We start from the raw sequence: 8,090 nt of genomic DNA, 5'->3' as shown, positions 1-8,090 counted from the left end.
GCTTTCTATGACATATATTGCATGGTTGAACTTGCATAGATCTGTATACTAGTTATTTACTTATTTTTTGCTTTCTATGACATATATTGCATGGTTGAACTTGCATAGTTCTGTATACTAGTTATTTACTTATTTTTTGCTTTCTATGACATATATTGCATGGTTGAACTTGCATAGTTCTGTATACTAGTCATTTACTTATTTTTTGCTTTCTATGACATATATTGCATGGTTGAACTTGCATAGTTCTGTATACTAGTTATTTACTTATTGTTTGCTTTCTATGACATATATTGCATGGTTGAACTTGCATAGATCTGTATACTAGTTATTTACTTATTTTTTGCTTTCTATGACATATATTGCATGGTTGAACTTGCATAGTTCTGTATACTAGTTATTTACTTATTTTTTGCTTTCTATGACATATATTGCATGGTTGAACTTGCATAGTTTTGTATACTAGTTATTTACTTATTTTTTGCTTACTATGACATATATTGCATGGTTGAACTTGCATAGTTCTGTATACTAGTTATTTACTTATTTTTTGCTTTCTATGACATATATTGCATGGTTGAACTTGCATAGATCTGTATACTAGTCATTTACTTATTTTTTGCTTTCTATGACATATATTGCATGGTTGGACTTGCATAGATCTGTATACTAGTCATTTACTTATTGTTTGCTTTCTATGACATATATTGCACGGTTAGACTTGCATAGATCTGTATACTAGTCATTTACTTATTTTTTGCTTTCTATGACATATTATGCTTGGTTGAACATGCATAGATCTGTATACTAGTTATTTACTTATTTTTTGCTTTCTATGACATATATTGCATGGTTGAACTTGCATTGATCTGTATACTAGTCATTTAGTTATTTTTTGCTTTCTTTGACATATATTGCATGGTTGAACTTGCATAGATCTGTATACTAGTCATTTACTTATTTTTTGCTTTCTATGACATATATTGCATGGTTGAACTTGCATAGTTCTGTATACTAGTTATTTACTTACTTTTTGCTTTCTATGACATATATTGCATGGTTGAACTTGCATAGATCTGTATACTAGTCATTTACTTATTTTTTGCTTTCTATGACATATATTGCCTGGTTGAACTTGCATAGATCTGTATACTAGTTATTTACTTATTTTTTGCTTTCTATGACATATATTGCATGGCTAAACTTGCATAGATCTGTATACTGGTCATTTACTTTTTTTTTGCTTTCTATGACATATATTGCATGGTTGAACTTGCATAGATCTGTATACCAGTCATTTACTTATTTTTTGCTTTCTATTACATATATTGCATGGTTGAACTTGCATAGATCTGTATACTAGTTATTTACTTATTTTTTGCTTTCTATGACATATATTGCATGGTTGAACTTGCATAGATCTGTATACTAGTCATTTACTTATTTTTTGCTTTCTATGACATATATTGCATGGTTGAACTTGCATAGATCTGTATGCTAGTCATTTACTTATTTTTTGCTTTCTATGACATATATTGCATGGTTAAACTTGCATAGATCTGTATACTAGTCATTTACTTATTTTTTGCTTTCCATTACATATATTGCATGGTTGAACTTGCATAGATCTGTATACTAGTCATTTACTTATTTTTTGCTTTCTATTACATATATTGCATGGTTGAACTTGCATAGATCTGTATACTAGTCATTTACTTATTTTTTGCTTTCTATGGCATATATTGCATGGTTGAACTTGCATAGATCTGTATACTAGTCATTTACTTATTTTTTGCTTTCTATGACATATATTGCATGGTTGAACTTGCATAGTTCTGTATACTAGTTATTTACTTATTTTTTGCTTTCTATGACATATATTGCATGGTTGAACTTGCATAGATCTGTATACTAGTTATTTACTTATTTTTTGCTTTCTATGACATATATTGCATGGTTGAACTTGCATAGATCTGTATACTAGTTATTTACTTATTTTTTGCTTTCTATGACATATATTGCATGGTTGAACTTGCATAGATCTGTATACTAGTTATTTACTTATTTTTTGCTTTCTATGACATATAATTCATGGTTGAACTTGCATAGATCTGTATACTAGTTATTTACTTATTTTTTGCTTTCTATGACATATATTGCATGGTTGAACTTGCATAGATCTGTATACTAGTTATTTACTTATTTTTTGCTTTCTATGACATATATTGCATGGTTGAACTTGCATAGATCTGTATACTAGTTATTTACTTATTTTTTGCTTTCTATGACATATATTGCATGGTTGAACTCGCATAGTTATGTATATCAGTTATTTACTTATTTTTTGCTTTCTATGACATATATTGCATGGTTGAACTTGCATAGATCTGTATACTAGTTATTTACTTATTTTTTGCTTTCTATGACATATATTGCATGGTTGAACTTGCATAGATCTGTATACTAGTTATTTACTAATTTTTTGCTTTCTATCACATATATTGCATGGTTGAACTTGCCTAGTTCTGTATACTAGTTATTTACTTATTTTTTGCTTTCTATGACATATATTGCATGGTTGAACTTGCATAGATCTGTATACTAGTCATTTACTTACTTTTTGCTTTCTATGACATATATTGCATGGTTGAACTTGCATAGATCTGTATACTAGTTATTTACTTATTTTTTGCTTTCTATGACATATATTGCATGGTTGAACTTGCATAGATCTGTATACTAGTCATTTACTTATTTTTTGCTTTCTATGACATATATTGCATGGTTGAACTTGCATAGATCTGTATACTAGTCATTTACTTATTTTTTGCTTTCTATGACATATATTGCACGGTTAGACTTGCATAGATCTGTATACTAGTCATTTACTTATTTTTTGCTTTCTATGACATATATTGCTTGGTTGAACTTGCATAGATCTGTATACTAGTTATTTACTTATTTTTTGCTTTCTATGACATATATTGCATGGTTGAACTTGCATTGATCTGTATACTAGTCATTTAGTTATTTTTTGCTTTCTTTGACATATATTGCATGGTTGAACGTGCATAGATCTGTATACTAGTCATTTACTTATTTTTTGCTTTCTATGACATATATTGCATGGTTGAACTTGCATAGTTCTGTATACTAGTTATTTACTTATTTTTTGCTTGCTATGACATATATTGCATGGTTGAACTTGCATAGTTCTGTATACTAGTTATTTACTTACTTTTTGCTTTATATGACATATATTGCATGTTTGAACTTGCATAGATCTGTATACTAGTCATTTACTTATTTTTTGCTTTCTATGACATATATTGCATGGTTGAACTTGCATAGATCTGTATACTAGTTATTTACTTATTTTTTGCTTTCTATGACATATATTGCATGGTTGAACTTGCATAGATCTGTATACTAGTCATTTACTTATTTTTTGCTTTCTATGACATATATTGCATGGTTGAACTTGCATAGATCTGTATACCAGTCATTTACTTATTTTTTGCTTTCTATTACATATATTGCATGGTTGAACTTGCATAGATCTGTATACTAGTTATTTACTTATTTTTTGCTTTCTATGACATATATTGCATGGTTGAACTTGCATAGATCTGTATACTAGTCATTTACTTATTTTTTGCTTTCTATGACATATATTGCATGGTTGAACTTGCATAGATCTGTATGCTAGTCATTTACTTATTTTTTGCTTTCTATGACATATATTGCATGGTTAAACTTGCATAGATCTGTATACTCGTCATTTACTTTTTTTTTGCTTTCTATTACATATATTGCATGGTTGAACTTGCATAGATCTGTATACTAGTCATTTACTTATTTTTTGCTTTCTATTACATATATTGCAGGGTTGAACTTGCATAGATCTGTATGCTAGTCATTTACTTATTTTTTGCTTTCTATGACATATATTGCATGGTTGAACTTGCATAGATCTGTATGCTAGTCATTTACTTATTTTTTGCTTTCTATGACATATATTGCATGGTTGAACTTGCATAGATCTGTATACTAGTCATTTACTTTTTTTTTGCTTTCTATTACATATATTGCATGGTTGAACTTTCATAGATCTGTATACTAGTCATTTACTTATTTTTTGCTTTCTATGGCATATATTGCATGGTTGAACTTGCATAGATCTGTATACTAGTCATTTACTTATTTTTTGCTTTCTATGACATATATTGCATGGTTGAACTTGCATAGTTCTGTATACTAGTCATTTACTTATTTTTTGCTTTCTATGACATATATTGCATGGTTGAACTTGCATAGATCTGTATACTAGTTATTTACTTATTTTCTTGCTTTCTATGACATATATTGCATGGTTTAACTTGCATAGATCTGTATACTAGTCATTTACTTATTTTTTGCTTTCTATGACATATATTGCATCGTTGAACTTGTATAGTTCTGTATACTAGTCATTTAGTTATTTTTTGCTTTCTATGACATATATTGCATGGTTGAACTTGCATAGTTCTGTATACTAGTTATTTACTTATTTTTTTGCTTTCTATGCCATATATTGCATGGTTGAACTTGCATTGATCTGTATACTAGTCATTTAGTTATTTTTTGCTTTCTTTGACATATATTGCATGGTTGAACGTGCATAGATCTGTATACTAGTCATTTACTTATTTTTTGCTTTCTATGACATATATTGCATGGTTGAACTTGCATAGTTCTGTATACTAGTTATTTACTTATTTTTTGCTTGCTATGACATATATTGCATGGTTGAACTTGCATAGTTCTGTATACTAGTTATTTACTTACTTTTTGCTTTATATGACATATATTGCATGTTTGAACTTGCATAGATCTGTATACTAGTCATTTACTTATTTTTTGCTTTCTATGACATATATTGCATGGTTGAACTTGCATAGATCTGTATACTAGTTATTTACTTATTTTTTGCTTTCTATGACATATATTGCATGGTTGAACTTGCATAGATCTGTATACTAGTCATTTACTTATTTTTTGCTTTCTATGACATATATTGCATGGTTGAACTTGCATAGATCTGTATACCAGTCATTTACTTATTTTTTGCTTTCTATTACATATATTGCATGGTTGAACTTGCATAGATCTGTATACTAGTTATTTACTTATTTTTTGCTTTCTATGACATATATTGCATGGTTGAACTTGCATAGATCTGTATACTAGTCATTTACTTATTTTTTGCTTTCTATGACATATATTGCATGGTTGAACTTGCATAGATCTGTATGCTAGTCATTTACTTATTTTTTGCTTTCTATGACATATATTACATGGTTAAACTTTCATAGATCTGTATACTCGTCATTTACTTATTTTTTGCTTTCTATTACATATATTGCATGGTTGAACTTGCATAGATCTGTATACTAGTCATTTACTTATTTTTTGCTTTCTATTACATATATTGCAGGGTTGAACTTGCATAGATCTGTATGCTAGTCATTTACTTATTTTTTGCTTTCTATGACATATATTGCATGGTTGAACTTGCATAGATCTGTATGCTAGTCATTTACTTATTTTTTGCTTTCTATGACATATATTGCATGGTTGAACTTGCATAGATCTGTATACTAGTCATTTACTTTTTTTTTGCTTTCTATTACATATATTGCATGGTTGAACTTTCATAGATCTGTATACTAGTCATTTACTTATTTTTTGCTTTCTATGGCATATATTGCATGGTTGAACTTGCATAGATCTGTATACTAGTCATTTACTTATTTTTTGCTTTCTATGACATATATTGCATGGTTGAACTTGCATAGTTCTGTATACTAGTCATTTACTTATTTTCTGCTTTCTATGACATATATTGCATGGTTGAACTTGCATAGATCTGTATACTAGTTATTTACTTATTTTCTTGCTTTCTATGACATATATTGCATGGTTTAACTTGCATAGATCTGTATACTAGTCATTTACTTATTTTTTGCTTTCTATGACATATATTGCATCGTTGAACTTGTATAGTTCTGTATACTAGTCATTTAGTTATTTTTTGCTTTCTATGACATATATTGCATGGTTGAACTTGCATAGTTCTGTATACTAGTTATTTACTTATTTTTTTGCTTTCTATGCCATATATTGCATGGTTGAACTTGCATAGATCTGTATACTAGTCATTTAGTTATTTTTTGCTTTCTATGACATATATTGCATTGTTGAACTTGCATAGATCTGTATACTAGCTATTTACTTATTTTTTGCTTTCTATGACATATATTGCGTGGTTGAACTTGCATAGATCTGTATACTAGTCATTTACTTATTTTTTGCTTTCTATGACATATATTACATGGTTGAACTTGCATAGATCTATATAGAAGTCATTTACTTATTTTTTGCTTTCTATGACATATATTGCATGGTTGAACTTGCATAGTTCTGTATACTAGTCATTTACTTATTTTTTGCTTTCTATGACATATATTGCATGGTTGAACTTGCATAGATCTGTATACTAGTTATTTACTTATTTTTTTGCTTTCTATGATATATATTGCATGGTTGAACTTGCATAGATCTGTATACTAGTCATTTACTTATTTTTTGCTTTCTATGACATATATTGCATGGTTGAACTTGCATAGTCCTGTATACTAGTCATTTAGTTATTTTTTGCTTTCTATGACATATATTGCATGGGTGAACTTTCATAGTTCTGTATACTAGGTATTTACTTATTTTTTTGCTTTCTATGACATATATTGCATGGTTGAACTGGCATAGATCTGTATATTAGTCATTTAGTTATTTTTTGCTTTCTTTGACACATATTGCATGGTTGAACTTGCATAGAGCCGTATACTAGTTATTTACTTATTTTCTTGCTTTCTATGACATATATTGCATGGTTGAACTTGCATAGATCTGTATACTAGTCATTTACTTATTTTTTGCTTTCTATGACATATATTGCATGGTTGAACTTGCATAGTTCTGTATACTAGTTATTTACTTATTTTTTGCTTTCTATGACATATATTGCATGGTTGAACTTGCATAGATCTGTATACTAGTTATTTACTTATTTTTTGCTTTCTATGACATATATTGCATGGTTGAACTTGCATAGATCTGTATACTAGTTATTTACTTATTTTTTGCTTTCTATGACATATATTGCATGGTTGAACTTGCATAGATCTGTATACTAGTTATTTACTTATTTTTTGCTTTCTATGACATATAATTCATGGTTGAACTTGCATAGATCTGTATACTAGTTATTTACTTATTTTTTGCTTTCTATGACATATATTGCATGGTTGAACTTGCATAGATCTGTATACTAGTTATTTACTTATTTTTTGCTTTCTATGACATATATTGCATGGTTGAACTTGCATAGATCTGTATACTAGTTATTTACTTATTTTTTGCTTTCTATGACATATATTGCATGGTTGAACTCGCATAGTTATGTATATCAGTTATTTACTTATTTTTTGCTTTCTATGACATATATTGCATGGTTCAACTTGCATAGATCTGTATACTAGTTATTTACTTATTTTTTGCTTTCTATGACATATATTGCATGGTTGAACTTGCATAGATCTGTATACTAGTTATTTACTAATTTTTTGCTTTCTATCACATATATTGCATGGTTGAACTTGCCTAGTTCTGTATACTAGTTATTTACTTATTTTTTGCTTTCTATGACATATATTGCATGGTTGAACTTGCATAGATCTGTATACTAGTCATTTACTTACTTTTTGCTTTCTATGACATATATTGCATGGTTGAACTTGCATAGATCTGTATACTAGTTATTTACTTATTTTTTGCTTTCTATGACATATATTGCATGGTTGACCTTGCATAGATCTGTATACTAGTCATTTACTTATTTTTTGCTTTCTATGACATATATTGCATGGTTGAACTTGCATAGATCTGTATACTAGTCATTTACTTATTTTTTGCTTTCTATGACATATATTGCACGGTTAGACTTGCATAGATCTGTATACTAGTCATTTACTTATTTTTTGCTTTCTATG

Source organism: Euprymna scolopes, chromosome 3 (assembly GCF_053919585.1).
Source record: "Euprymna scolopes isolate OS-2025 chromosome 3, ASM5391958v1, whole genome shotgun sequence".
Taxonomy (NCBI): domain Eukaryota; kingdom Metazoa; phylum Mollusca; class Cephalopoda; order Sepiida; family Sepiolidae; genus Euprymna; species Euprymna scolopes.
This window is presented reverse-complemented; position numbering follows the sequence as displayed.